A 27,543-nucleotide genomic window follows, 5' to 3' on the forward strand; every position below is an offset into this window, starting at 1 on the left:
AAATCGGCTAAAGCAAATTACTTTATTATAAATATACTTGATTCCTCTAATACATATACTTGAAACAACTATAAGATTATATGAAACAGTTTTAAAAGCACCTACTATGTGAAAGATTTCTATTAAAAGTAGTTATCAAACATAAAACTTATGTAAAGGGCAGTTTTTATTAAGACAATAGTTGATTATGATTTTGCTTTTTGTTTTTAAAAAGTGTTCATTTAGCAATTATTTCATCTGCAATACCAACAATGAATCACAATACTGTAAAACAAAAATAATGTAATGTTATTAGGTTATACTTCTGGGATTTTGTCATAACAAATAAATTTAGTTTTACTTCATTGAGAATAAAAAAGAGAAAATTATTTTTCAACCATCATTTCAAACTCTAACAACAACTTATGCTCAAAAAATGATCTTTAAAATATAGTGTTCTGAAAAGAAATTTGAATACATTCTGAAAAGAAATTTGAATACATTTTTGTTCACATTCAAAAATCTCTTTGATTCAGGTTGAAAATGGAGGGATTTGGAAGAGAATCAGATTGAGAATTCATCATTGAAGAATGACATTTCTTTTAACAGCATAGCTCGATTGCTACTCAAAAATAAATCATTTATGATTCAAATGCTGTGAATATTTATTTAGTGTCATACTTGTCACTTGTTTGGCTTTTTTCCCCATGGATAGTGAAGAGCAGCTGTATATCACTTATTACACAACCAAAATGATTCCTGGTCGCAGAAGAGCACATATGATACATACCTCAAATTGGGCAGCAGGAATTTCCCAGTGTCCTAATAGGTCACAAGAAGAACCAATATAATTCTCCTAATTCCCCCTTTTCTAATGCCATCACTTCATAAAATATCATTTAAATGCAGTATTACAGAAATCCATCCAGACTGTTTGGTAATATGATGCCAATACTAGATTTAATAAAAAAATTAAAGGAGAAAGCGTCAAACCACCAGTCTTTTTCAAAAATTAAGTCTCTGAGGGATCCCAAACAGTACTTCATGTCTATATCGTCATGCCCGTGCCAATATTTTCTTTAGAAATTACCTCTAATTCTGACTTAAAGGTTTAATATGGCATGTTGGAACTGAGAATAGGTAGGGACCAGACCATCTTCTAAGAAATTAAGTTAGAAAAGACTCTACTAGATCTAGGATAGAAGTGAGTCATGTTTTAATTAGACTTCATTGTACCCATAAAATAATGTTCTAATGCTTTAAAATAACATTTTAAATTAATTTAACCCTGAACTTACACAGCTTCCAATTCATCATGTTTTTGGAGATTAGTAGATTTAATGTCAAAAAATTTTGCTGGATGACTGACTGTGGACAAAGCTTCAATAATCTTTCAAATAAAAGGCTTTTCATTTTAATTTTTATTCTGTACTGTTTTTTGTTATGACTGACTAAAGTTATATGCCTAAACTATACGGTCAATTAAAGCTCTATACTAATACAATGGATCACTCTACTATTGGTAATAATTTTGACTAATTTTACCAGATATATTTTCATAGAATCTTTATAAACCAGATAAAATGTCTAGATTTATCAGAAAATGGAATCTTAATGGAGATCTGTTGGGAAAAATGTTGAATTAATTTTTAATTAATATGCAAACTGATGCATCATGGTGTGGTAGAGGACACATTGAAATAAGTCAGGGGTTTGTGGACTTGGTTTCTCTTGATCTATAAAAGATAACGGTTCAATTATAGGTCCCCCCAAGTGTCTATTCAGAAATAAAATTCCATGTTTCTAATCAGAACCAGAAATCAATATCATTTAATATAGCTCTAGTATCATAGCAATACTGACTGTAACTTATGAGTCAAGCATTGTTTCATAGCCATCACCTCAAATGGTCTTCACAAAGAGGGAGGCAGACAGACATTTCTCTCCCTGTTTTACAAATAAATACTAATGCTGAACGAGGTTACATAAGGTGTCATGGAGAAATAGGAATTGCTTAACTGGGCCCTGAGTCCAGATTATTTTTCATCCCAAGAAATTTATAGTATTTCAGGATTCTGATGAAATATTCTCTCAAAAAGAAAAAAAATTCACTGATCATAGAACATTTTCATTTCTACTGAAAGTAAAATCTTCCACGAGTTAAGGAATGGATTAAAATATACAGAGATTCGAATTTTTTATTTATATTGACACATAATAGCAAGAAAATTATCCCCCTTTGTTTATTTTTCATTTAATATTTTTACATTTATACAGAGTCTATGTAAAAATTCATTAGCATAGACACTGAGGACAGACTTTTTGATTTTCTAAAAAACTAAATAAATTTTTTAGTGTGACTTTAAAACTTATTCCAAGGCAAACTCTTTTATAAATTAGTAAGAGTTAAATTATTCCTTATTTTATTTAATTGAAGTTGGCTTTTAACTCAGAATGTAATGAATATGTCTATTTTTTACAAGGCTTCTGAAAACAAAACATCATAATAATAGCATTTGAGAGCATTGTAAGGTCTTCAATTATAAGGAAGGAAGGGAGGGAGAGAAGGGAGTGAGGGAGGAATGGAGGGAGGAAAGGAGGAGAGAGACATGGAGGGGAGAAGAAAGGAAGAAAAAAATCCCAATATCTTAATAAGCAAACTTGCCTTCCATAGTCTTGTGTTCCACCACATTGAACAGTTTGTCAGTTGACAGAATTAAGTAATTCACAGATTCTGCAGAATCCAGGCATATTCATAGGAATGGATTTTGAAGCTTCTAAGATCTCACAGAGAAGATGAAACATTGCAGGACCAATGTGGAAATTCATTTCACGTTTTCATTTTATACTATTATGTATTTTTATGGCTAAATGAAAAAGAAAAAATGAAATTCCACCATATGAATTTCCATAAATATCATTTTAGCTATCAGTTGTCACACCTGCTATTTGATGCATTTCAGTCAATTGACTTAATTATATATTTTTGCAACCTTTATCAGTCTATGAAGGTTTATTTATTTTGCTATAAATACAATTTATTAAAATTTATTGAAACATCTTAACACAGGTGAAATATTTCTTTCCAATATATTTAAAATATTCTTCAATCTGAATCAGTATGATTGAGTTATATGAATGTTTTGAAACTAAAATGGGTCACAGTTTTCCATGATAATGTCATAACAGCTCTGCAAGCTTTCTTTAGAAAACTACAGGTCAGCACATGCACTTAGATTTGAATATAATTTCAGGAAGTTTTCAAGCTTCCTGATATTTCTTCACAAGGTTCACTAGGTTCTGAGGCTCTATAAAAAACTTCTATAGTCCATCAATTGCCTCCAACATTCTATCATTAAGCTTGCATATCCATTACATTTTTTTGTGTATAAAACATATACAAAACAGATCTTAAATGGATAAATACAGACATAATAAACAATATTTTACTCTTGTTCTTGTTATGAAAGATGCAGAGTAAGTAATCAATGATATTACATTATGTAAAACCTTTCCCAAAAGGTTGAATTTTTTTGTTTGTTGGCAAAATTTTTGTCAGATCTGAGTAGATACCATTTATGCCTTCTAAGGGTACTCATGCTAAACATAGTAGAAGTATCTGAATTCAATTTAAAAACCAGCAGTCTATGTATTACAAAATTTATATATGCATTTTGGGTTATTAATGTATCCAATGAAGATGGCTCATCAATGAATCAAAGTTTTGACTAGGTAAAATTTTGATTAAACAGAAATTTCAAAGTGGGATACTGAAAACTAAATTATGTACATATACATTTAAAATATATACATATATTTCAAATCTTAGTCATAGTCAACCTTAAAAAATTATTTAAATGCTTACCTTTTCATTTTATTTTTGATATTTCTATTTGTTTTCCTAAAGTTGGTAACATTACACAATTCCAAATTCAAAATTATGTAGAAAGGTATATACAGAGAATTTTCAGTTTTACCTATCTTCTCAACCCATTACTTTACTCACCCCTGAAGGTAATTATTTTTTTAAATATATTTTTATTAGTTTGTGAACTTACAAAACAATCATTCACGTGTGGAATTCTCATACAACACCTTTTCACCAACACACGACACCATTGTGGAACATGTATTACAGATTATGAGATAATATCATTAGATTATTGTCACTACCTATGGTTCATAGCACACATTTGGCCTATTTTTTTTATACCCCCTATTATTAACACAATATATCTTTTGCACTGATGTAAGACTATTGCATCAAAAACCTTGTATTTAGTTCATATTAGACCATGCAAATTGCTGTTAACTGTAGTCCATAGTTTATATTAAGTGTATTTTTCCTGTGTTTCTCTACATTCCTACCACCCTGCAATAATGACTTATATCCCTTCTAGTTCCCACAAGGATATTCTTGCATTGTACTATTAACCACAATTCTCATCCACTTCTAGGTTCACTAGTGTTATTCAGTCACTAGATTATTCTCTAGCTTTCTTTCAATTGACATTTACATCCCTAGACTACCCTTTTCAGTCACAATCCCATGTATAAACTAGCTGCTACTCACTATAATGTGTTACCATCAACTCTATACATGTCCACACGTTTACAGTCAGTTAAAACTTCTACATAAATTAAGCATGAGTACTCCTTCACAGCATTCTTCTTGTCTCCTAATAACCTATACTCTAGGTTTTAAATCCATGTGTTTATTCTTCCTGTTTAGTTCAAATTAGTGAGTCAATGCAATACTTGTCTTTCTGTATCTGCTTATTTTACTTAGCATAATGTCTTCAAGATACATCCATGTTGTCAAAAGTGTCCCAGTTTAATTTCTTCTTCTGCAGCATAGTATTCCATCATATGTACATTCCACATTTTGTTTATCCATTCATTGGCTGATGGACACTTGCGTTGTTTCCACCTTTGGCAATTGTGAATAACGCTGCTATGAACATCAGTGTGCAAATGTCTGTTTTTGCATCACAATTTTCAGTTCTTCTGAATATATTCCTAGTAGAGGAATTGCTGAATCATATCGCAGTTCTATATTTAGCTTCCTGAGGAACCACCAAACTGTCTTCCACAGAGGATGCACCATTTTACAATCCCACCAACAGTGAAGAAGTGTTCCTATTTCTCCACATCCTCTCCATCACTTATTTTTTTCTGTTTTGTTTTTTTAAAAAATGGCCATTCTATGCAGTGAGATGATATCTCATTGCCTTTTTAATCTGCATTTCTCTAATAGCAAATGATATTGAACATTTTTTTCATGTGCTTTTTGACCATTTGTATTTCCTCTTTGGAGAAATATCTATCAGGGCCCCTTACCCTTCCAAATAAATTTGATAATTGTGATTTCCATTTGTCTGAAAAAAATGCTTGTGGAATTTTTGTTGGGATTGCATTGAATCTGTATGTGAATCTAGGTAGAATTGACATCTTACTGATATTTAGTCTCCCAATCCATGAGCATGGAATGTTCTTCCAATTATTTAGGTCTTTTTAAAACACTTCTTTTAGAAATTAATTGTAGTTTTCTAAACACAATTGTTCTACGTGCTTGGTTAAATTTATTCCTAAATATTTGATTATTTTAGTCACTATTGCAAATGGAATTTTTTTCTTGATTTCCTCCTCAGATTGTGCATCACTAGTGTATAGAAACAGCACTGATTTTTCCATGTTGATCTTGTATCCTGACACTCTACTGAAATTGTTTATTAGCTCCTACAGCTTTGTTGTAGATTTTTTCAGGAATTTCTAGGTATAAGATATATCATCTGTGAGTAGCAAAAGTTTTACTTTTTTTTTTTCTGATATAGATGCCTTTTATAATTTTTTCTTGCTTGTTTATTCTGACCAGAACCTCCAGCACTGTAGTGAACAACAGCGGTAACAGTCGGCATACTTGCCTTTTTCCTGATCTCAATGGGAAAGCTTTCCATCTTTCGTTGAGTACAATGTTTGTTGTGGATTTTTCATATGTGACCTTTTCATGTTGAGAATAATTTCCTTCAATTCCTATCTTTTGTAGTGTTTTCATTAAGAAAGGATGCTGTGTTTTGTCAAATGCCTTTTCTTCATCAATTGATAGGATCGTGGTTTTTCCTTCTTTGATATAGTAGTGTGGTGTAAATGCTGATTGATTTTCTTGTGTTGAATTACCTGTGCATGCCTGGTATAAAAACCCACTTGGTCATGATGAATAGTTCTTTTAAAGTGTTGTTGGATTCAATTAGCAAGTATTTTGTGTAGAGGATATTTGCATCCATATTAATTAGGGAAATGTGTCTGCAATTTTCTTTTTTCATATCTTTATTTGGCTTTGGCATTGGGGTGATAAAGGCTTCATAGAAGGAGTTCAGTAGCACTCCTTGTTCAACTTTTTTGGAAGAGATTGAGTGAGATTGATATTAAATCTTCATTGAATGCAGGGTATAACTCACATGAGAAACCATCCTGTCTTGGGCTTTTCATTTTGGGACTTGTTTAATGACTGTTTCAATCTCTTACTTGTGATTGATGTGCTGAGGTCTTCTATTTCTTCTAAGGTCAGGGTAGGTTGTTCATACATTCCTAGGAATTTTTCCACTTCATCTAGTTCGCCTAGCTAATTGGGGAACAGCTGTTCATAATATCTTCTTATGATCTCTTTTATTTCTGTGGGGTCAGCAGTGATTTCCCTATTTTCATTTTTTATTTTATTTGTGTCTTCTCTCTTTTTTTCTTTATCAGTCTAGCTAAGGGTTTTTTTTTATTTTTGTTAATCTTATGAAGCAATCAACTTTTGGTTATGTTAATTCTTTCTATTATGTTTTTTGTTCTCCATTTCATTTATTTCTCTTCTGATCTTTGTTATTTCACTCCTTTTACTTGCTTTGGGAATAGTTTACTGTTCTTTTTCTAGTTTCTCCAGCTGTGTAGATAAGTCATTGATTTTAGCTCTTCTATTTTAATGTAAGCATTGAGAGCCATAATTTCCCTCTAAGCACTGCCTTCACTGTATCCCATAGGTTCTGATATATTGTGTTCTTGTTTACATTTTTCTTGAGATGTTTATTGATTTCTCTCACAATTACTTCTTTGACCCACTGTTTAAGAGTGTGTTGTTTAATCTCCATATTATTTGTGAATTTCCCTTTTTCCATCACTTCTTGATTTCTAACTTTATTCCATTTATGATCAGAGAAAGTGCTTTGGATAATTTCAATCTTGTTGCATTAATTGAGGTCACTTTGTAACCCAAAATGTGGTCTCCTCTGAGAAAGACTCACGTTTCCTTGAGAAGAATGCATATCCTGCTGTTTTGCGGTATAATGTACTGTATATGTCTATTAGGTTAATCCCTTTTTCATATTATTCAAGCTCTCTGTTTCTTTATTGATCTTTTGTCCAGATGTTTCATCTAATACTGGGAGTCGTGTATTGAAATCTCCAACTATAATTATAGAGATATCTATTTTTCCCTTCAGCTCTGCCAGTGTTTACCTCATTACTTTGGTAACGATTGATTAGGTGTATATACACTTATGATTGTTATTTCCTCCTGGTGAATTTCCCTTTATTAATATATAATGTCCTTCCTTGTCTCTAATAACAGTTTTGCTTTTAAAGTCTATTTCATCTGATAGAAGTATAGGTATTCTAGCTTTTTTTTTTTTTTTTGTTTACTGCATTGCATGCATGCCGTATTCTTTTCAGCCTTTTATATTCAATCTATTGGTATCCTTGGGTCTAAGGTGAGTCTCTTGTAGACTGCACAGAGACAGCTCATATTTCCTTATCCATTATGCCAGTCTGTCTTTTTGTTGGGGAGTTTAATCCATTAACTTTCAATATTCTTACTGTAAAAACAGTTCTTATTTCACCCATTTTGACCTTCGGGTTTTAGTTGTCATATTTTATTTTCACCACTCTTCTAGCACTTTTAGTTACTTTTAGTGATATACTCTCTTTAAAGTCTCTCTCTCCTGTCTTTTCTTTTCAGGCTGTAGCCCTCTCTTTAGTATTTCCTGTAAATTCAATATCTTGGTTATAAAAGCTCTCATTTTCTGTTTATCTGTGACTATTCTAAATTCATCCTCAGTTTTGAAAGATAATCTTGTCAGATACAAGATTTTGGCAGGCAGTTTTTCTCTGGCAGTATCTTAAATATATCATACCACTGCCTTCTTGTATCCATGGTTTCTGATGAGAAATCAGCACTTAATTTTATTGATTATCCCGTTTGTTATGCATCACAATTCTCTTGCTGCTTTCAGAATTCTCTCTTAGACTTTGGCATTTGACATTCTGATTAATATGTGTCTTTGAGTTGATCTATTGGGATTTATTTGGATGGGAGTATATTGTTATATTGTTCTTCTTGGATACAGTTAACTGTGTCATTTAATAGGTTTGGGAAATTTTCTGCCATTATACCTTCAAATATTCCTTCTGCTCCTTTTCCCTTCTCTTCTTCTTCTTGGACACACTTGGCATGTATCTTTGCATGTCTTTTACTGTTATTTAGTTCCCTGAGACCTTGTTCAATTTTTTCATTCTTTTCTTCATCTGTTCTTTTGTATGTTCATTTTTTGGACACCATGTCTTCAAGCTCACCAATCCTTTCTACTCCCTCTTCAAATCTGCCATTATATGCCTCTAGCATTTTTTTATTTCACTTATTGTAACTTTCATTTTCATTAGATTTGCTATTTTTCTATGTTTGCGTTAAAATTCTTTGTGCTCACCCAGTCTCTTCTTTATAGCCTTAAAGTCTTTAGCCATCTCATCAAATATGTTAAAGAGACTTGTTTGAACATTATTATTAGTTGTCTTAACTCTTTATATCATCTGAAAACTTATTTTTCCCTTTGGGTCATATCTTCCTGTTTCTTGGTATGGATTTTAATTTTTTGTTGCTGTCTTGGCATCTGACTTACTAGTAGTATTTATTCTGGGCACAGTTTCTCTCTTTACTTTAGGGCTTTCTTGCCCTTTTCCCCTTGCTAGTTTATAGTAGGAGCAGAGGATGTAGTTGGTACTGTAAGCTGTGGAGGCTGAAGCTGCTTGCACTGTCCTAGGAGCTGATATAGCGTATCCCACCTTTCTTCTCTGCCAGGGGTAGGGACAGAGACCCAGCTTTGTGTAGCAATCCAAGTTGTGCAAGTCAAGACTGTCTGTAGTTGCCCAGGGATACTGAGGGAGCACTGTCTCTTCTGCATTTTAGCGGGTGGAGATGGAAACACAGGCACCCAACAGTTCAGTCTATGTAGGCAAAAATTATCTGCCATTGACCTGAGAGACTGAGGAAACACCAGTCCCCTCTTATCCTATTGGGTGGTGGGGGTAGATACACAGACACCCAAAATTTCAGTCCATGCAAACTGAAAGTGCCTGTCATTGCCTAGAAAGGCTGATGAAACACCAGCCCCTTCTATCCTACTGGGGTGTGGGGATGTATCCATAGGTACCCAACCGTCCAGTCTGTGTAGGCTGAAAGTACGTATGGTTGCTCAGAAAGGCTGAGGAAACACAGCTCACCTCTTATCCTACTTGGAGCCAGGGACAGAGCATAGAAGTATCTAACTAATCTTTCTATGTGGGTCAAAAGCACTTGCAGTTATCCAGAGAGGCTAGGGAAACACTGCCCTGCTCTTGGCTCTTGCCCTATCAGGGGTTCAGGTGCAGCCACAGGCACCCAACAGTTGAGTTTGTGCAAAATGCCTGCATTCTCCCTGAGAAACTAGAGAAATACTAGCCCCCTCCTATATAATGGGGGTAGGTGGGGGTGGAGATGGACTCGAAGGCACCCAAAGAACCAGTTCATGAATGCCAAATGTTCCTGCAGTTGCCCAGAGAAGCTGTGGAAACACAGTTTCCCTATTATCCTATTGGGTGGGCAGGGATGGAGCTACAAGTGTCTGAGTACCCAGTCTGTGCAGGCTGAAAGTGCCTAGAGGGGCTGAAGAAACTCCAGCCCCTTTTTATTCTATGAGGGTGGAAGGATAGAGATGGAATCAAAACTGCTTAACAAATCCATTTGTGTGGGGCAAAAGCGCCTGGCCCTGGAAAGTCTGGTGCAGGTCCCCCCACTCCCTACTGGCTGGAGGTAGGCTGGTGCCTACACTAGGTCTACAGTCCAATCTGGGTGGAAATAAGCACGTCCTTACCGTCATTGTGATTTTTAATCACCCTCATTTCCCCTCATGCTGGGGTTGGAGTTAAAATGGTGGCTACTGACCTCATTCCAACTTGGACAGGTACAAACTTTAGCTGTTCTCAGGATTATACTTTAGCAAGCTGAATTTACTAATCAGTAGCTGAATTCAGTGGCCAACCGTCTCTTCCTTCCCCATTTTTAGGAAATGAAACTTTCAATTTCAGCCACAGAGTAGTCCCCAAGGAGTTTTGAGCCACCAGTGGAGGATGGGCACTGGACTCTGCAGCATGGAGTGCTCTACCCCCGCAACTTCAGTGCAGATAGGCAGTCTTCTCCTTCCATTCTTTCAGGGATGTTGCAGGATGCTTTTCTGGTCTCCTAGGCCCCCCAGACAGGTGCTTTAGATTACTGACTGCCCTGTAGGATGAGCTATCTCTAGGAAGGTCCTACTCAGCCACTATCTTGCCTCAATCTCCTTCCATTTTAATTTATTTGAATATTTCCTAGGTTAAGTACTTGAAATTCAACTTTATTGAAAATGTTTTGGATGATTATTGTTTTCCTGCTTATGCTGACATCATATCTTATTTAGATTTCTGTGGCTACCTAATTTAATGAGAGAATGACAGAAAACAAGACAGAAAGAGAGGAGGGAGAGAAGAAGAAGAAAAGAAGGAAGGAGGGAAAGAAGGAAGGAAAGAAGGAAGGAAGGGGAAAGAAAGGAAGTAATGGAGGGAAGAAAGAGGGAGGGAGGGATTGAAGACTAGGGAAAAGGAGGTAGAGAGGGAGAAAAGAAACAAAAGAAAGAATAAGAAATTGCATTCTGTTAACAAAAATATTTTGGGGGGGATTTTTCCTTTCAAATCTTTTTAACATAATATGCAAAGTTTTCTTGTGTAAAAGAAAGACATTTTCATCCCAGTCATTCATTCACTTACTAAAATATCATTCACTTATTAAAAATCTAATTGAACGCATATCATTTATGAGCACAGCGCTAGGTTCTGTGGATTCCTTTTTTTGACATTAATATCTGCTTCCTTACTTTATATAATAAATCTCAATCTTAAGTGAATTGAAAAAACAGGGTACCACCCAAATTTCCGGTGACAAATTTTTTCCATCTAGTACAGATATACACATTTTCTCAATCAATAGAAAATACTTGGTTTCATCAACTACAAAGAATTACTTAACTGCATATAATGGACATGTAAGAATCTTTCCCCACCCTCACAATCTAAGTTTAGAATAAATCCTGGAAATACTGCTCATTTTATCAGAGAGTTTAAAAGTTGACATTTCTCTGGTTAACATGTTTAGTCTTTGGTATGAGAGGGTAAGAAGACTGATATAATTATTTTGGTATTCCTAATTACATCATATATTGTGACTCTTAAAGTGGAGACAACTTCTTAGACCTATCCTGTAAGGTTTACGTCCTCTGTTGTGACAACATATATGAAAAGTGAAAATGACAGATGTGAGGTACATTAGCAAAACGAATTGCTGCTTCTTCCCAACAGATGAAGCACTTTTATCATGGCAATTTATCATGACCTAGATGGCGACTTAAGAGAAAACATTTGAACTATTGTATACATTGTAAAGGAAGTAAGTAAATTCAAAATTATGATGACAAAACTAGTAAGCTAAAGTTTAATAACTTACACACATTGGCAAAGTTTTCTTTACTGATTTTAATATATTGAAATTGAAGGTTAAGAAGTGTAAAAGCACACTGTTATCTGAAAACTTCACATACAAATTAGGGAAGAAGGAAGCTTAACACTAGTGTATTCAGTAATTGCTTCCATTTTCCACTCTGCATTTGTACACCTATCTTTTTTTCTTGAGATCACTTGGCTGATTTTGTGGGAAGTACTAATTCTTCTACTGCCTAACTGATTAAAATTTCCATTGTTCCAATGTATTAATACAAACATTTCAGAAATAAATACAATTGTAATTTCAAAATTCAAATGTTTTAATAGCAGAGAATTTTAAGTTAATTCTATTTTTGTTTCCTTTCATTATCCTTAGTTATTGAAATACAGGTAGTGTTATTTTAAGGTTATATATGTCCAAGAAGAGTGTAGAGATGTGTGTGTGTGTGTGTGTATATATATATATATATATATATATATATATATATATATATATATATATATATATATATAAATCCTGATTTCCAACAAAATTAAAATTACAGAAGGGAAATATGCTTTGTTCCGGGGCAACATTCAATCATTCAGTCTTTCATTCATTTATTACACATAAAGAATCTCCTCTGGTATGCTCTGGAATGCAGAAAAAAAAAAAAGACACAGCAGCTCAGGCCATCAAAAGCTCACACTTTATTGACAAGAAAATAAATGTACTACTCAAGCACCATATAAAAATTCTGTAATAAAGTGTTTCCTATGCCACAAAAGTAACAGCAGATGAAGGGTGCCTACATCTGTGAGAAGTTTTTAGGGGATGCTGCCTGGAGCAGGTGATCTTAGGTGGGAGACTGGCAGATGTAGAAGGCTGCCCATAATAAAAGCCAGCCCTGCACATGCCTAAAATGGAAATATGAGTGTACCAGGCAGCCTGCTTCAGTTCCCCTGGTCAGTTTGATCATTTAGGAATGGCGGCACAAAAGGCAACCAGCCAGTGTCAGGGGAAATCTGTAGGTAGAAGTGGTTCTGGAAAAGTTTTATTTTCTCTTGAAAATGAACACATGAGGACATTTCTTTTCTAAACTTTGGATGCTACTGTGAGAGGAAATGATGCTAGGCACTGTCGTGGTCCTGTTACCACTCTAAGAGGTAGGATGGAGTAGATTTGGGATGTCACTTTAATTGAACACAGACCAAAGTTTACTTAAGTTTTTTATTTTGTATATGCAAGCAAAATGATTTAGACAACCTACTAACTTTGTCAAGGCAATACAAAAGATAGTAGAATGCAAACATATGCACAGGGATATACATATATGTGCGTACATATATGTGTGTATGTATGTATATCTATGTATATGTGCGTGTATATATATGTACAGATATATATGTGTATATATAAATATATGTAGTATATATATAAGATATGTAAATATTTATAGAATATGCATATAACCTTGACTTCTTGACTTCAACACTATAAACCAAAAAAGGAATATAGCACAAGCAGTATGCTTAAAATGAGACTCTGCCCTCTAATACTCTGCCCAATCCTAAAATTCCACTCTAAAAAGGGTTCACTCCTTTATGTCTTGATGTACACATTTAAATATCCTTGTAAGGGCTCAGTTATTATTAACTAACATAACAATATTAAAATTATGCACATAATTACATGATGTAATCAGGTGATGGTCAAATGTTGAGAAGGGTCATTGATGTACAGGAGAAGCCTAGAAGCAGGAGACCCTTTAAACAGTAGAAATCAGAGTAGAAAGCAAATTTGCCAATTTCACGATTTTGTCTCTTTCCAATCTTAAGCACAATCTTTGGGATAAATTCTCTTTCTTTCCTGAGGAGCAAAGTTGCCTTTCTATTTCCTTATTAATCAAGTCTATTGTTAACAGGGGGCCACTTAGAATTACTCTAAAATAGCATTTTCTGTTATTATGAAATAATGATTGCGAATAGCTGCCTTTATTGAAAATTACTATTTGCAGGATCTAGGTTTATGTGTATATCTCATTTAATGCTCATAGCAAATCTATGGTGCTGATAATCTTTTCTACTGCCTGAAAAATCAACACTCAGAGAGTGTAAATAGCTTGCTTAAGATGACATAACTTCCAAGTTAAAAAGCAATATTCAAATCCAGGCTTTGTGAGTGCACAGTCTGTGCTCTTTAACTAGGTATGGCTATCCCTCCTAGGAAGGATCATGTCAGCCATGGTATGTGACATCTTTATGTTCTAGAGAGAATTATTTCAGTATTTTATATTTGAGTGTTGAGATAATCTATGACAGGGTTTCTCAATTTCCTTTCCAAATTTGAATAAACATATCAAATTTCCTTGTCCAGGAATGTGAGCACTGCTTTTAATTGATTGAGAATAGACTAAGTATAATATTTGAAGGATTAATAATGCATTAAAAAAATAAAACTGAACATCATGTAACAATTTATCCTTCCAGTTATAGAGTTTTATAAAAATTAATATTTTAAAGATTTGTTAGGATAAAAATATTAATGACCTCTCTTGAAGTTTTGTGGGAATCAATGAATAATATTCATAAAGTACATTTTGAATCCTGGGCTGTCTACTTAATTTAAAATATATATATAGATTCTAATAAAAAGGTCAAATGTCAAATTTATTGACTTGAAAGCAAGTTATTCTTAATGTGCAATTAATCATGAACACGTATTGACAAGAACTAAAAAAAAATCAGTATGACTCATTACAATTCAACCTCACTAGAATAGTTAAATGAGGGAACAAATTGGCCAAGTAGGATCAGCCTAAAGAAAACAACAGAAATTAACATAAACATAAATATCATTATTGCCATTATTTAATATTCATTGGATGTCTGCTGAGTGATATAGCTATAAATGTTTTAAGAGTTTTAGAGAAAGGATATCATGGGCCAACAGCATAGGAAAACAGTTAATATCATATGATTTTAATAGATCTAGAATATATAGTATATACCCTTTCATCTACAGAAAGTATTTTTTACTACTAACTTTATTCATTTTATAACATTTTACTACTTATTCTCATTATGAAATATTTGATACAGATGAAAGACCATGTGCAATACAATGATACATCATGGATACACAAGTCATAAAGCAAAATAATAAAGTGGATACCACTGTGATATCATCTACTCTTCCTCTGTTACTTATTTTTGTTCCTCAACCAGAAGCAACCACTACTCTGAATTTTTTTTGTAAAATTCCTTTGATTTTTATGGTTTTAGAACACATATATGTACCCTAAAATATAAGTTTAGTTTGTTTGTTTTTATAAAAATGGTAACATAATTTCCTGTGACTTTTTTCTTTCTTCTCATCATGTTTCATTTATTATTTCATTTACTCCCATTACTGAAACAATCCTATTATATAATGCAACAAAGTTTATTTATCAGTTTCCCCCTCTATATCCAGATAGGGCATTTCCAGTTTCTCACTTTTGTTTTGACTTGTTTGGTGATTCTTTTTTTTTTTTTTTTTTTTGGTATTACAGAGCTGCTATCAACATTTTCGTATTTGTCTCCCAGGGCACACTGCAAGGGTTTCTAGTTTACATACCAAGGAATAGAACTGTAGAGCTGTAGATATAAATTTTTCACTTAGTAGATATACTGAAATATAAAATTTCACTTGATATACAATTATGCCTACACTTGGTATTGTCAGGCTTGTTACTTGTTGCTAACCTAAATATCAACATTATCCTTCCTTTTTTAAAACTCTATTGAGATTTTGTTTAGAATTCTATTGAATCTATAGATCAGTATGAGAGGAAATAACAGGCTTAAACTCAGGATACCTCTCCATTCATATAGGTTTCCTATATTGACTTCCAGTAAAATTTCATTATATTCTCTGTGCGCTCTTCCAAGTTTTTATTATAAATTCCCAAGTACTTCATGTATATGAAAATGCAAATGGTATTTTTCAAATTGTAGGAAAATGTAGTTAATTTTTATATACTGAGACTGTATCAAATATCTTTAGATCTTTATTTCTAATAGTTTGCTTATTCTTGTTAGTTTTGATTTCAATATACTTGCCTTACAGATTAGCATACTTTCCCCCCTTTTCTCTAAATGTTCATATCCATTTGACAAAAATGACACAACCTTTAAAAGTTTAAAAAAAACTTATCTGTAAAATTATCTGGGTTTTAAGTTTTCTCTGTGGGAAGACTTCTAAATATTATGAAGCTAATTATTACATGATGATTCCAACTTTCTATTTGCTATTTTTTTTTATTAAAGGAGTTTTAGATTACATAAATGCTACATCGAAAATATAGGGGATTCTTATAAGCCCCCCACCCCTTCCACACTTTTCCTCATTAATAATGTATTTCATTAATGTGGTAAATTTGTTACAATTGATGAATACATATTGGTGCATTGCTATTAACCATGATTCTATAGCTTACATTATAGTTTACATTTTGCGCCATATACTTTTGTCAGTTTTGACAAAATGTATAATGGCCTGTATCCATCATTGCAATGTCATGGCAGAACAATTCCAATGTCCCAAAAATGCCCCGAACCTCTGGTGACCCATGCCTTTATATCAGTGTTACAAGTCCATCCATTACTAAAATAATAATATGCCTACTTTTGTTCATTCCTCAATTTTGAGGATTTTGGCATGGTGATGCCCACTCTGGTTCCAATTGAGAAGGGCCTCCACCCCATGGGGCAGATGGGTGGAACTGTCTTGTTTGCAATAGTAGATATTATTTTGGGGGAGATGGATATTGTCAATAATCATTGTCGTTGTCCTGGGCAAGTTCAATGAACTGGATAGTAGATGTTGGCTTTAACTCTGCAAATATTCAGGGCTAAACCAGCATATGAACAGCCAGAAGATATTTCTCTGGGACACATATTTAATGGGTATAGTGCTAACTATTAGTTCAAATAGAAAGGGAATAAGAGCCAATTATAGGAAAATTATAAACGAGTCTAATTTGGATACATTGATGTGATAGGTTAGTATATATTCCAAGGTAAGGCCCACTGACAAGGTGCTGAATTCCTGGGATTGTCTGCCCTGCCTATAGTGTCAGGGTTGTTTCTAGAACCCTTAGGAGCCTCCTTGTTTGAGGAACTGTTTACTGTAGTAGTGAGATCCTCCTAAGATGTGCAAGAGCTTAACTTCTAGAATGAGCTCCCGACTCACTTTGAAATCTCTTAGCCACAAAATCTCATCTGTATTTAATACTTCTCCCTTTTGGTTCAGGTCTTATTCCAAATGCATCACTAGTTGGGACTTGATAAAAATCTCTTGGTGCCAGGGAGGCCCATCCACTGGAGTCATGTCCCATGCCAGGGGAAAGGTAGTGAGATTATATGCTGAGATTGGCTTAGAGAGAGGCCACATTTGAGCAACAAGGAGGCTTTCAGGAGGCAACTCTTAGGAAATATATATTACTAGGCTAAATTTCAGTTTCACAAGCACAAGGATCATAAGCACAAGCATCAATATTAAGGGTTTAGCTGTCTGTCCTCTTTCGCAAAGCTCTGCCCATGTACTCCAGGGATTCTTGCCACTCTATTAGTGAATGTAGCATGACTCCCTAGGGAGGAAATTCAATATTCTTTAAGTTACTGTGTGGGTCTCCATCCACCAAGCACACTACCCCATGACCACTTGAATACATTCATATTCCATAGAAGCATGCCCCAGTTGCACCCGTCCCCACACCTTCCCCCACCATTGACAATCAACACAAGTGATCCTCCTCTGCCACAGTTGCAACCCTTCTAAAATTCAAAACCTCTTCAAAAACAAATTAAAAAAATAAATAAATTAAAATAACAGAATTATAAAAGAAATAATAGATAAAAGACAAAAGAAAAAAATTATATTGTGTCTTTCATTACCATAAGATCTCTTATCTTTTGTTTACAATGACAATTTTTTTCAGTATAAAGCATTAGGTTATAGAAAAGTCACATCACAAATATAGGGGATTTCCATATACCTCACCCATCCCCTTCTCTCGTTTAACCCTATTAATAACATCTGACCTGAATATGGTACATTTGTTACAACTGATGAACAAATATTGAAGCATTGCCACTAACCATGGTCAATGGTTTGCATTATGGTTTACATTTTGCACCATACACTTTTACAGGTTTTAACAAATTGTACAATATCTTATATCTGTCATTGCAAAATCATACAGAACAATTCCAATGCCCTAAAAATGCCCTGTGTTCTACTTATTCTTTCCTCCCTCTCCCCTCAGAATCTATGGTAACCACTAAGTTTCAATTTTTGAAGAATACAGTTCATGGTTATATGCAGTAATATTTAGGGCTTGAACTATTGATCTGTTTTCTTTTATAAGTCACTGCCTATGCTCTGAAGAGATTCTTGTCCCTCTAATTGAGAACATAACATGACTCCGCAGGATGGAAGTTTAATAGTTTCTTGTTTATTGTGTGGGTCTCCACTCAATGAGATAACACCCTGTGATAACATAAACACTTTCTTATTCCATTGTAGCATGCCCCAGGTGTGCCCTATCCACATATTCCCCTACCTCTGATGTCCTGCACCAGTAACATTCCCCTGCCATATTTTCCAAAAGAACATTCCCACCATTGTAGTTATAAACACAAACCTACAAATCCCAGAGTTCACCTGTTCCTTCCTCCAGCCCTTCCCCTATTTCCATGGATAGTCTAACCCAACCTCCCCACTCTACTTACCTTACATTCCAGCACTATCAATCCCACTCACATCCCTGCATCACTATAACCTGCATCCACTACCAAACCACCTCCATTCACCTTATCGTAGGTTTTGCCCATATTGTGCATTGGTTTACCACACTCAACTGCCTTTATGCTTCCTGATAACCTTTCTTCCAGACTATAGCTCTGTTCAATTTGCTTAGGTCATGTCAGTTAGATCAGGTAATATTTGTCCTTCAGTGATTGGTTTACTTCACGCAACATAATTGTAGGGAGCCACCCGCTGTGAAACTTATTTACAACCTCCCACAAAATGGCGGATCTCACAACATGGCAGATCTCACAACATGGCAGAGTTCACAAATCTGCCCTGTCATTTCCTTATTCTTCTTCCTCCCTGCTTCTTTGTTCTCCCCTTCCCGCCATAACTCAGGTGACCACAGCAACATGCATGTGCAAGGCGCGAAACCCTGCAGACCCAGCACAGATTTTCAGCCAATCCCCTCCTTGGACGATTGCCACCCGCGAAACCAGTCTATCACCAATGTACACGTTCCCTTCCTTCTCTATATACTCCTGTGTTTTACCCCAAATAAACGGAGACTTGATCAGAATTCTGTCTTGTCTCTCTCTCTCTCACCACCCTGTTGGCCTATCTCCTCAAACAGCTGTCCTGGAGGCTTGGATAGCGGACTCCCACCTAGTCGCTTCCCCCTTCCCCCCCCCCCCCCCAGCCTCTCTGCCTGCCCTCTGCCTAGCAACTAATCGCAACCACCTATCGGATGGCAGTACCTGCCTGCACCAATCCCCGTCCCTATCCTAATACCCGCCCCCATCCCTAGTAACTGCTTACGGCAGCCAACCACAAGTCCGCCCATGCTTCTGCCAATCCCCTACTGCCACGTCTCCCCCCGCCCTCTGCGTCTCCTATATAACCCACTGTACTCCCTCAATAAACCGGACTTGTGCACAGACCTGGTCTCCGCGGCATCTTCCTTTCCCCCGCCGTGCGTCCTCCACACCTGAGAGCCCCCGAGGCCGTCTGCCGTGACCTCGAACCCCGCTAAGGTGCGGCCCTCCTGACCCCTCCAGCTGCCCCCGTCAAGAGTAGAAACCCCCGCATCTCTGGCGCCCAACATGGGGTCGGTCCATCGCGACTGACGCCTCACCCCCGTGGGATCCCGCTCCCACCACTCCACCGCGCTCTCAAGGTAAGGACCCCTGTTGATCGGCCACCGGCAGCAAAATGGGCGTGCGTCTATCTTCCCGCCAAGCGCCGCAAGTCAGGGCACTTGCCGGCCTCTTAGACACTAATGGCGTCAGGGTTTCCCTGCGCCAACTGCAAAAGTACTGGGACCTCCTTCTACCCTTCAATCCGTGGCTGGCTACCTGCCACCTTTGGAGCCCAGAAACTTACATGTGCCTAATTGATTGCGTTACCTCCTCAATGGAGAATGACGGCAGATTATTCCCCCCGGGCCTTCTGCCCACGCTCGTGGCCATCCGCGCTTGTCTTCTCGGCGCACCTGCTCCGAAAGGCGCCTATTACAGTGACGCACGGGGCGATAAACGACCCCTCCATTGCGGCTCTGGAGAGGGGGAGTCGGATCCCGACGACTCCGACACCGAGACTCTGTCAGATCAGCTTAACGCCGATCTTGAACAGAATCCCCCTAAGGACTGTGGCCATCAAGATGGCGAACTTCCTCCTTCTTCTCCACTTGAAAGAGGGAAGCCCTGCCAGAGGGGCAGGCGGGCGGAAACTCCAGCTCCCTATACCCGCCCCTTCCTGTCATGGTGCCATCTTGGGGCGACCCAGAGGGCGGGCCGCCGCCATCTTATAGGTCACCGGAGGTAGAGCCATCGGCGCCATCATGGGTGAACACTGATACTTGGACAGACTCTGGGGGCCCACCGCGCCATGCTGGCGGCCCCCCCACTCACCCGCTCACAGTGCCGCTGCCTCTCCCCCGAGGGCAGCCTAGTCCCGCAGGCTGGGGCCAGCCTCAGTGTGCTCCATGCACTCCGCACCTCTATCCGCTGAATGCCAACCCGACAGCGCAGTGCCCGCATGACTGGTATCCCTTCACTCCTGACGAAATCAAGAATCTCCGGTGCGCAGTGAAGGAGAATGGTCTCGGTAGCCCATACGCTCAGCAACTCTTAGAGGAGCTAGGCACGCAGCTGGTCCTCCTGTATGATTGGGTCTCCCTGGGTCGTTCCATTCTAACCCCAGGACAGTTCATTGAATGGAGAGCACATTTCCAGGCAGAGGCAGAAAGGCGTGTCGCCGAGAACGCCAGGGCAGGCATTCAGGACCCTACGGACGCGTACACCGGCACCGGACGATATGCTGACCCCGCTTGTTACCGGAATGCCCCGCCTGGTTTTTGGCTTCGGCTCCGGGAAGTCACCCTCCATGCCTTCCGCAGCGCCGCCACCTCTCGGCCTCAGAACTTCACCCAACTGACACAGGGCAAGGATGAAGAGTTCTCTACCTTCGTCTCAAGAGTCGCTGAAGCCTGCAAGCGCAAGGTCGTCGGGGAGCAAGCCCAACTAGCTCTCGCCAGAGAGCTCATCTTAGAGGGAGTGAACGAGGTTTGCAGACAGGTCATCCTCACCATGAGAAACAAAGGGGTGCATGATTGGGTCCTGGCCTGTCGCAGCCTTGATCCACAAGCCACCTCTCTAGCCAAGGCTATAGCTACAGCCCTTGCCATCTCTTCTGACTGCTTCAGATGTGGAGAGACAGGTCACTTCACCCGAGAATGCCCTCACGCTCAGCCCACCGCACTGCCCCATGCGACCACTGTCCCGGCTATTCCACCTCGCCGCCAAGGACCACCTACCCTGTGCCCCAGGTACGGGAAAGGGTACCATTGGGCACGTGACTGCCGCTCAACCAATGCCAACCAGCCACCTTTAAACACCTCCCGGGGCAGGCCTCAGCCCCGCACCCAAGAGGCCAAAATGCCACGCCCTCCTCAACCGTGATGTGGACTGTTCCCATTAGAGGGACAAAGCCCCTCATGGAGCTTAAAGTAGAAGGCCAATGGCTAGAAGGTCTACTCGACTCCGGAGCAGAAATCTCCTGCATCCCGTTTGAAATTGCTGCCTTCAACCACTGGGCCCTTGAGTAAGGGCTGCAAGTCATTGGAGCCACGGGCTCCTCCGACTCCTGGAGGTGCGCCACTGCCATCAAGTGGGAAGACAGAGAAGGTCGCCATGGCCGCTTCTGCCCCCTCATTCTCTCCACCGTCTCCAACATTCTCTGGGGCCGAGACATCCTCGAGCAGACGGGAGCAATTCTCACCATGGCAGCCTCCACAGTCCAAAAGTCCCCCCAATACTAAGTGCCACTGTTCGTCTTACACCGCCTGAACCCATTCCTCTACAATGGGACACAGAGGAACCCATCTGGGTTGAGCAGTGGCCTCTTCCATCCCATAAACTGAGAGCTCTTGAGACCCTCGTTCAGGAGCAGCTACAAGCAGGACACATTGAGCCGTCCACCAGTCCATACAACTCACCTGTCTTTGTCATCCTGAAGAAGAGCAATGGAAAGTACCGCCTCCTCCATGATCTGTGGGAAATCAACAAACACATCAAGCCGATGGGCTCACCGCAACCAGGGTGTCCGCACCCCACCGCAGTTCCTCAGTATATGCATGCAGCAACCATCGATATCAAAGACTGCTTTTTTCTATTCCTCTCCACCCGAATGACTGCCCGTGGTTCGCCTTCACCGTACCACGGACAAATCACCAAGGAGCAGCGCAGCACTTCCAATGGAGAGTGCTTCCACAAGGGATACGCAACAGCCCTGCCATCTGTCAGCTCTATGTTGACCAAGCTGTTGCTCCATTGCACAAACGGGCATTTATCATCCATAACATGGACGATTTTCTCGTTGCCCACGAGGACGCTCAAGAACTACAAAGTGTCCTTCAAGACCTTCTTTGTCTCCTCGCCCAAATCGGTTTAGCTGTCCAGCCAGACAAGGTTCGTCTTCAACCACCTTTTAACTTCCTGGGATTCCGCTTCCATCACACCATCACTCCGTTAGCACCAGAGCTAACCATCCCGCCAAAACTTTCGCTCGCTGAGCTGCAGCAATTATGCAGGCAAATCAACTGGCTTCGGTCTGCGCTCCCCATCACCACCGCCCAGCTCCAACCCCTCTTCTCGCTCCTGCAGACTAAGGGCCAGCCTCCAGAAGCCGTTGCCCAGAAAATCATCATCACCCCAGCAGCCCGAGCAGCTGTACAGGCTGTTAATGAAGCGCTCAAAAACTGCCGACTCAAGCGCCATGATCCTGGCAAATCTATTCAAGCTCTTGTTCTCCCTACGCGGGGAACACCCACCGGACTCCTCTGGCAAGACGGGCCACTACTCTGGCTTCACACGGTGAAGAGCAAGCTCCCAAAAATTTGCCCGTTCACTCGGGCATGGATCACTCTCGCCACCAACCTGGTCTACCAAAGTATGCACACCTATGGCGCCCAACCCACTCGAATAATCTGGCCCTTCAATGCCAGGGCCAGCACCAACTTGCTCCAGCATGATGCAGACATGCAAGTCCTTGCCGAAGTGTTCAGAGGTTCCTTCGACAACCACTACCCGCACCACCGACTCCTGCAAGGCATCACTTGACTGCCCTTCTCCCCCCACTTCCATCCGCTTCCTGCTCGGAAGCCCATTCCTCACGCCGTCACCATCTTCACTGATGCCTCCAAAACTAGCTATGCTGCAATCATTTATGCTCCCACAACCAAGAAACCACGGACTCTCCTGTTCGCCAATGTGTTCTCTGTCCAAGTGGTAGAACTGCTTGCAGTCGCCATCGCACTGCACACCTGTGCAGATCAACCACTGAACATCTTCACGGACAGTTTGTATACCTTGCAGGCATGCCATGCCCTGCCCCTCGCCACCTTTTTCCCAACGGACTCACCCATCGACAGAGCGCTTGAGTTCCTTCAGCGTCAATTGGAGTCAAGATGTCATCCGTGGTTCATCTCACATATCAGAAGCCACTCCGGCCTCCCAGGCCCGCTGACCGCCGGAAACGAGGCAGCAGACCAAGCCGTACAATCTTCAACCGCCCCATCAGCTGCTCTCACCAACCACACGACGCCTCGGCCTCTCGACCCTGGGGATACCATCAACCAAGCCAAGCTTCTACACATGCAGTTCCACTTCTCTGCGCGTTCCATTCACCGGCTTTTTCCAGACTTACCCATAGAGACCTGTAAGCATCTAGTGCGCTCCTGCCGCACCTGTGCACCTCTCCTGCCCCTCGGGCCTCTCCAGCCACAAGGAGTCAACCCCCGCGGCCTCCGCCCCAACTCCCGATGTCAGATGGACGTCATGCACGTCAATTCCTTCGGACGGCTCAAATTCATGCACGTGGCCATCGATACCTTCTCGCACATGTGCTACGCCGTGCCCTTGCCTGGAGAAACAGCAAAGCACACCATCCAAGCTTTGCGCCAAGCGATTCTCTTCATGGGAGTGCCCTGGGACCTCAAGACAGACAACGGCCCTGCCTACCGAAGTGCTGCCTTCGCGGCCTTCCTGCAGCTCTACAGGATCACCCATCACTTCGGCATCCCACACAACCCACAAGGACAAGGCATCGTCGAGCATGTCAACCAGCAACTCAAGCTCTTGATCCACAAAGAAAGACAGGAAAATCCCTTAAAGACGCCAGGAGACGTCATCACTTCCTGCCTTATCCATCTTAATCTCCTCTCTTTTGATGAGAAGGGGCTATCTCCCGTCCATAAGAACTGGGGCCCCTCATACAGCCCCACCCAAGCCCCTCTAGTTCATTGGAAAGACCCCAAAAATAATAATTGGCAAGGGCCAGCTCCCCTCCTTGCCCAGGGTAGGGGTTTTGCTTGTATCTTCCCAGATTCCGAGCCACAGCCCCTCTGGATCCCGGGACGCTTCGTCCGGCCGGTCACTGATCAAACACCAGAGAGCCCACTGCCAGCGGATGAACCTACTCCACCTGTACAAAAGAGAGCAATGGCGATAGAGCAGAAGACTGAAGCTCGCCTGTATCCAGTCCTTCTCCTCCTCATTCCTCTTCTCCCGCCTGCCTTCTCCAACCCCTCGCATCAACCCTTCAACTGGATGCTCACCCTCTGGCAGCAGGAGAAGCTCCTCACTGTAAATGTCACCGCAGGCGCTCCTTCCTTCACCGTGCACATATGTAATCTCACCAACCTAGCTTACACATCCAGTTATAGCAGTGCCTTCGATAGCTGCTCTCTTCATTGCTATACTTCACCCCCATTGCGCCACAGCAGGCGTACCCCTGCAGCCACGTACAGTGCGGGCCTCACCAAAAAGTGCCTTGGCCCCAATGGTAACCATTTCTCAGGTTTCTACATCTGTCCATCCACCATCAGAGGATGCCATGACCCTGCACACTATTACTGCCCTTCCTGGGGGTGCGAGACCATCGCCTACGGGTGGTCCAGTGCCCCTAACAAAGACCCCTATATTAAGCTCATCCACAGCAGCACAAACTGGCGTTCCGTCACCCTACAAGTCAAAAATCCCCTAGATTCAGTCTGGTTGTCTGGCCGCACGTAGGGAGTCTGCCTATATGCAACTGGCTACGACTACGGCGCCTTTATCATTGTAAAAAAGGAGCCAATTCCCACACGTTCCACCCCAGTGGGCCCAAATCAGGTTCTCAATCCTCCACAGGCACAGCCTCCCTCTCCGCCCCGCTCCGCCTCGCCCTCTCCTTCGCCCGGCACCTCCCTCACAACTGCCCCCCTTAGCTCCCACAACCCCGAGCCTCGCTTACCCCCTACTCAGTATTCCAGCCCTCTCATCAACCTAATCAAAGCCTCGTACACCTCTCTGAATATATCCCACCCCAACCTCACTGCGAACTGTTGGCTTTGTCTCTCCCCCTCTCTTCCTCTATACGAGCCCGTCGCCACTAACCTCGCCTTCAGCGAATCCTCTGAACATAATCCTGCTGAATGAATTGGAACACCTCTTCTATCCCCTTAACCTTCCAATCTGTTTCCTCCACAGGGTGCTGTGTTCATTCTCGCCAAGGTTCCCATCCCCTCCTAGATGCTTGCTCCAACTACTCCTCTCCCAACGCTTCCACCAAATTCTTAATCCCCCATAACACCTCCCAATGGCTTTGCACCTCCACCGGACTAACCCCCTGCCTCAATGTCGCCACCCTCAACGCTACCACTGAAACCTGTCTGCTCATTCTCCTAGCTCCTCGAGTCCTTTTCCACAGTGACGAAGGGTTCTCCTCCGCCCTTCAGAGTCAAAAACTCCCTGCTCACCTCCAGAGGAGAGAACCCCTCACCATCCTCACAGTTGCTACCCTTCTAGGTCTCGCTGGAGCAGGCACGGGAATTGCCGCTCTTACCACACAATCCTCTTCCCTTTCCTCCCTCAGGCAAGCTGTCGACAGTGATATCTCCCACCTCCAAGTCACTATCTCCCTTCTTAAAAACTCTCTCAATTCCCTTTCTGAGGTAGTTCTCCAAAACTGCCGGGGCCTTGACCTTCTCCTCCTCAAGGAGGGAGGCCTTTGTGCCACCCTTGGAGAAGAGTGTTGTATATATGCCAACTCTACTGGCCTCACCGAGGACAGCCTAAGAAAGGTCCGAGAAGGACTAGAGTGGCGCCAAAAAGAGCGTGAAGCCGCAAACTATTTTTCCGGGGTCTTCCATACCCTCCTCCCATACCTCCTCCCCTTCCTAGGCCCGCTAATAATGATTTTCCTAGCTCTTACCGTAGGGCCCTGGGCTGTCAAAAAGATCATCCAGCTCGCCAAGGACCAAACCAATGCAATCCTCACGTCCTTCGTGCGCGTCCAGTACCATCAGCTCGCTACTGAAGACGGCCCACCCAACGAGCCCTGCTCAGCCTGCCCCAAGAAGAAATCAAGAACAACCCAACACCTAAAAACCCCGCGACACATCCCATTGCACCCCCGGCCCGCGCGTTTCCCACCTTAACAGCCAACCCCGTTCCCCTCCCCAGCCGGCGCCACCACCACCGCCAAAACCAAAAAATCCAAACCCTCATTCTTGCGTTCCTTCAAATCAATAAATTAGAAGGGGCAAATGTTGGCCTATCTCCTCAAACAGCTGTCCTGGAGGCTTGGATAGCGGACTCCCGCCTAGTCGCTTCCCCCTTCCCCCCCCCCCCCCCCCCCCCGGCCCTAGCCTCTCCGCCTGCCCTCTGCCTAGCAACTAATCGCAACCACCTATCGGAAGGCAGTACCCGCCTGCACCAATCCCCGTCCCTATCCTAATACCCGCCCCCATCCCTAGTAACTGCTTATGGCAGCCAACCACAAGTCCGCCCATGCTTCTGCCAATCCCCTACCGCCACGTCTCCCCCCGCCCTCTGCGTCTCCTATATAACCCACTGTACTCCCTCAATAAACCGGACTTGTGCACAGACCTGGTCTCCCGCAACATCTTCCTTTCCCCCGCCATGCGTCCTCCACACCTGAGAGCCCCTGAGGCCGTCTGCCGCGACCTCGAACCCCGCTAAGGTGCGGCCCTCCTGACCCCTCCAGCCGCCCCCATCAGGAGGAGAAACCCCCACACCGCCGCCCCATGCCCACTCTCTCTTCCAGGTAACCCACGTTTCTCCAAGTCTCCGGCCGCCCTGTGGGATGGGGTAAGGCTGGCAAACTCACATAATGGCTTCAAGAGTCCTCCATGTTGTACTGTGTCAATATTTCATTCCTTCTTATAACTGAGTTGTATTCCATTGTATGTATATACCACAATTTCCTTATCTATTCATCTGTTGATGGATACTTAAGTTGTTTCCAACTTTTGGCACTCATGAATAATGCAGCTATGAACACTGGTGTGCATATATCTGTACATGTCCCTGCTTTCACTTCTTCTGGGTATGTACCCAGCAATGGGATTGCTGGATCATATGGTAGTTCTATAATTGGCTTCCTGAAGAACCACCAAACCATCC

General features: G+C 41.1%; 1 pseudogene; it reads right to left on the bottom strand.

The window, feature by feature from the left end:
• LOC101414577 (zinc finger protein 42 homolog) overlaps window positions 1-19,682 on the bottom strand; it is a 28,423-nt pseudogene extending 8,741 nt beyond the window's left edge.
• Between the last annotated feature and the right edge of the window lie 7,861 nt (window positions 19,683-27,543).

Source organism: Dasypus novemcinctus, chromosome 9 (assembly GCF_030445035.2).
Source record: "Dasypus novemcinctus isolate mDasNov1 chromosome 9, mDasNov1.1.hap2, whole genome shotgun sequence".
Lineage (NCBI taxonomy): Eukaryota > Metazoa > Chordata > Mammalia > Cingulata > Dasypodidae > Dasypus > Dasypus novemcinctus.